The sequence below is a fragment of the Gossypium arboreum genome, chromosome 11 (assembly GCF_025698485.1).
Source record: "Gossypium arboreum isolate Shixiya-1 chromosome 11, ASM2569848v2, whole genome shotgun sequence".
Classification (NCBI taxonomy): domain Eukaryota; kingdom Viridiplantae; phylum Streptophyta; class Magnoliopsida; order Malvales; family Malvaceae; genus Gossypium; species Gossypium arboreum.
In genome coordinates this window covers 93,934,932-93,940,298 of record NC_069080.1, presented here as the reverse complement: position 1 = coordinate 93,940,298, position 5,367 = coordinate 93,934,932, and the positions used below count along the sequence as shown (strand labels likewise).

The window sequence follows — 5,367 nt, the reverse complement described above, 5'->3', positions numbered from 1 at the left end:
TGCTCCTAATATTTTAAATTCATATTTCTATACTTAAGTGAGCATAGGGGAGCAAAACGAGCGAAAAATAAGCCAAAATCGGGCAAAAAGAGCTGTTTCCAGGATCCACACGGCCTGGGCATTTCCACACGGGGTGACCACATGCCATGTGAGCCATACGGGCTGGCCACACGTCCATGTGCCAGTCCGTGTCGATTTCGTACCCTATTTCCCTATTACATGGAAAAACTCAATTTTTAGGGTTTCTGAGCATTCTAAAGTCTATAAATACACACTAGAAGAGGACCTAAAGGGAACACGCAGAGTAGAACATAGAAATTACTTGAAGAACGCTAACGGACACAACTCAGAAGCAAGATCTCCTTCAAGACTAAAGATCTCCATTCAATTTCTTTAGATGTTTTTGGGTTTCTTTATGTTTTGTTGTTTTCCTATTTTTGAGATGTTTTCCTTTTTAAGTATGAAATAAATTCCCTAGGTACCTAAGGAAGATGAAATCTATGTCAGATCTTATTATTTGATTTTTCTAAATTACATGATAAATATTTGTTCTTGATCTCAATTATGTTTACTTACCTTCATGTTTAATGTTTTCAGGATATTAATTCATGATTGATGTGCTTATTCAGTGGAGCAAAAGTCCTTGTTTAAGAGTAGATCTAGCATAATTGAGTGGAGTTGCATACAATCCTGGAAATAGGAAGACATAAATCTACCGGATTAGAGTCAAATCTAATAGGGGAATCCATAGATCGAGTTAATGCGACCACAGGGGTTTTAATTAGAAAGAGATTTCAATTAATCAACCTAGAGTCAGTTATTTTTATTCTCGAAAGAGATATTAATATAATTTAGGGATTTCTACAGATCAAGTCGAATGAATAAATCGTTTAATTCAGATTTAGAATAATAAGTGAAGTCTAGGTAGATTCTTTCATGGGTATTGTCTCTCTCAAAAGTTTTTCTTCGACTATTTTCCCAATTCGCTCTCTGTCATTTAGTAATTAGTTTAATTTTAGATTAAAAACAACCCTTCAATTTATAGGCTAGATAATAAAAAGATAGTAATTACTAGTAATTTTAGTCCACGAGGATACGATATCCTCGACTCACCGTAGCTATACTAACTTTTAATAGGTGCGCTTGCCTTTTTCGTATTTTAGTTAGTTCGTGACGTCATCAAGTTTTTGGCACCGTTGCCAGGGACTAAGATATTAGGAATGCTAGATTTTTATTAATTTAGCCATTTTTATTTTATTGCATTTTATTTTTATTTTAGCTTTATTTTTAATTACTAATTTTTCTTTTATTTGCTTCTAGCAGGTTTCTTTAATTATGACTAGAAGAAATCTGTCAGGACCATTGCTTTTGGACAGCAAAATTGAAAGTACAACTCGCAGAAACCATAGAGAGGCGAGGTAAAGTCGACAAAGTACAAGAGAAGAACAAGAGGATAATATTATTAATACTGAGGAGATGGCAGAAAATCATAATAATCATCTACCTCCTGTGGTTGCTGTAAATCCTGTAAATCCAAACCCTGCTCCTCGTACCATGTACGATTATGCCAAGCCCAATTTAACTGGGGCTGAATTGAGTATTGTTAGACCTGTTGTTGTTGCAAATAATTTTGAACTAAAACCTAACACTATTCAAATGATTCAACAGTTTGTTCAGTTTGATGGTTTGCAGGACGAAGACCCAAATACTCATTTAGCTAATTTCTTGGAATTCTGCGACACTTTCACGATAAATGGCGTTTCTGACGACGCCATTCACCTACAGTTATTCCCCTTCTTGTTGAGAAATAAGGTTAAGCAGTGGTTGAACTCCCTACCGCAAGAATCTATTACTACATGGGAATAAATGACCGAAAAATTCCTATTAAAGTATTTTCCATCGACTAAGATAGCCAAGTTGAGGAATGATATCTTTTCCTTTGAGCAAATGGATTTAGAGACCTTATATGATGCATGGGAGAGGTATAAGAACTTATTGAGAAGATGCCCTCACCATGGGTTACCTCTATGGCTACAAGTTTAAATTTTTTACAACACTTCTTAGGCAATTGATCGATACATCCACCGGTGGGACTTTGAATAACAAAACACCTGAAGAGGCTTATGAGTTTATAGAAGAGATGTCACTGAATAATTATCAGTGGCAATTCATAAGGACAAAGTTGATGAAAGCAGCCGATGTTTTTAAGGTTGATGCGGTCACCATGTTGTCAAATCAGGTAGAACTTTTGAATAAAAAGATTGATGGTTTATATCGTTCTACGTAGGTACATTAGATGATGCAATACGACGCAAATGGAGGAGGGAACCATCCAGAAAATCGATCCTACAACCTAAGCACAAAAGATGGACAAGTCAACTATATGGGTAATAATTCTAGACCACTGAATAATCCGTATAGTAACACTTATAATGTAGGTTAGAGGAATCATCCCAACTTCTCTTGAGGTGGTCAAGAAAATCAAAGACCACAACCCTCTCCAGGCTTTCAACCATCTTACCAGTAGGAGAAGAAGCCGAACCTTGAAGAGATGTTGATGAAGTTTATTTCAGTGTCAGAAACTTGTTTTCAAAACACTGAAACAACACTCAAAAATCAACAAGCGTCGATTCAAGGGCTTGAGAATCAAATCAATCAATTGGCAAGATGATTTTAGAATGACCACAAGGTAGCTTGCCAAGCAACATCGAAACTAACCCAATAGAGCATCTTCATGCGATCACTGTTCGAGATGAATAAGGGTTAACTAAATTTGAATCTAAACCGAGGCAAGAAACTGTGGTAAGCAATCGTAAGGTTGAGGTAAGCCAAAATAAGCAAGATTCGGTCGGTAAAGAATATAAACCTCGTGTGCCATATCCAAATGCGACAAGGAAAGACCACACAAACAAACAATTCGGTAAATTCCTTAAACTGTTGAAAAATTACATATTAACTTACCGTTTATTGAAGCTCTTTCGTAGATGCCAAATTCCATTAAATTTTTAAAGGAACTTTTAGCAAATAAGCGGAAGTTAGATAATTCGTCGCACGTAGAGCTAAATGCAATGTGATCAGCCATTTTGCAGAATAAACTACCTAACAAATTGAAATATTCAGGGAGTTTTACTATTCCTTGTTTAATTGGTAATTTAAGTGTTAATAATGCTTTGGCTGATTTAGAGGCTAGTATTAATGTCATGCCCTACAAAATGTTTAAGCAACTAGGTCTTGGGAAACCCAAACAAACTAGGATGAGCATTCAATTGGAAGATAGTACAATTAGATTTCCTAGGGGTATGTTGAAGACGTACTCGTCAAAATTGATAAATTTATTTTCCTAGTTGATTTTGTTGTTCTAGACATGGATGAGGATAGTAACGTACCGTTGATTTTAGGATGACCCTTTTTAGCAACTGCTAGAACTATCATAGATGTTGGTACAGGTGAGTTAATACTTCGTATAGGTGATGACACGATTAAACTCCAAGCTCGTGATTCTATTATGATATCTAGTGATCGAGATGATATTACGAGTTCTGTTAATGTTAATAACCTTGTGGCTCAATATTCTTTGCAGGAAACAGCTTGGAAAAATGTGACAAAGCCACAGTCCAGTTTACATGACAAAAACAGAAAAAATCATGAAGAAAGAAGATTACAAATCGATGAACTAGATGAATGGTGGACACACGTCAAGGAGAAACCTAGAATACACGATGAACCAAAGTGATTCCATGACGAGCTTAAGTATGGGACGAACCAAGTTAAGGTTGGCGATCAGGTATTGTTGGATAAAACAGACCCTCGAATCACCACTTCAGAGCTTAATGCAAATGGAGCAACTCTTTTACGGTAATGAATATTTTACAATACGGTACAGTCGAGGTAAATCATTCTAAATTTGTAACTTTTAAGGTAAATATTACTCGGCTAAAACCTTATGTTGATAATAGAATTGACAGTGAGAAAGAGGAGTTTCGACTTCGTGAAGCACTGTAACCGTGCGAATACGAGGTAAGTCGAGCTTAGACTTTAAATAAGTACTTCTCGGAGGCAACCCAAGTGTTAACACTGCTAATTTTCTTAACATTATTTCATGATTTTTTAAATTAATTAATTTTCAAAATCTAAAAAAAAATCTGTGTTTTTGACCCACACGGCCTGGCCACACGGGCGTGTGGGATCTCACATGGGCATGGGAGAATCAAAGGAAAACACAAACAGTCTGGCGACATGGCCATGTGACCCACACGGCATGGACACACGAGCGTGTCTTAGGATGTGTGAAACCTAGAGCTAATTTTTTTTCAAAGTTAGAGAGTTAGACGGCCTGGCTACACGGGCATGTGGGATCTCACATGGGCGTGGGAGAAGCGAAGGAAAACACATATGGTCTGGCACATGGCCGTGTGACCCACATAGCCTGGACACAAGGACATGTCCATAGCCATATGAAAACTACGTTAATCACCCCAATTTTATTTTATTTTATTATTAATTGTTATATTATTTATTTTATTTTACTAATTAATTAATTAATTTATTCTTATACTTATATTTTTAATTTTTATATATTATAATTATTATTATTATTATTTTGCTATTTCTATTTTTTTCCTTTTTTCACTATTATCATTACAATTACCTTTAAGTTTATTGGTATCATTAAGTTTATTTTTTATTTTTATTTTTACTTTTATTATTTTTTATCTTCTTTTTTAATTTTGTTTTAGTTTATTTATTTATTTTATTTTATTTTCTTTAACTTATTTTCATCATTATCTTTTGAAATATTTATGATTGTTTCTAATCGAGTTATAACCCTTAATCTTCTTTATTATTTGTGTTTATTTTCTTGTTAGTTTGCTCATAATCATGAGTTACATTTAGATTTGACTGCAATTCTGCTTTTCACTATTCTGAATATTTCATCCAATATTCAGGGTAGTTTCAATTTTCTCCTATCTTATGATATTTTGTTTATACTGTGATTATATATGTTTGTACATTGAAGACAATGTACATCCTAAGTGTGGGGAGGTTATCTATAGAATTATTAGAAAATCTCTGAATTATGTCTTGTGTTTAAGTAATTTTCTCATTACTATTAGAATGAATTCTTATTGATTTATGATTATTATTGATGTGTTTTAGATTAAATTCATAGGTGATTGTGCATTGATTTTTAAACTTTAAGACACTAGAGAATCAAGCATGATAAGTCTATTTTCAGAATTAAAAATTTTAGGTTGTTTCGATAAATTTAAGTATTACCTTGAAGTTTGAGATTTGCAAGATTAACATCAAAAACCATAATTTTTGTGAGATTTTGAGCCTTTAGAGCATACACTTTTCTTGCTCACT

General features: G+C 34.1%; 1 non-coding gene across 1 annotated transcript; it reads right to left on the bottom strand.

The window, feature by feature from the left end:
• Positions 1 to 1,914: 1,914 nt before the first annotated feature.
• Positions 1,915 to 2,021, bottom strand: LOC128284716 (small nucleolar RNA R71). The gene has a single exon (XR_008275139.1). It is a non-coding gene; the product is annotated as a small nucleolar RNA R71 (small nucleolar RNA).
• Positions 2,022 to 5,367: the final 3,346 nt, after the last annotated feature.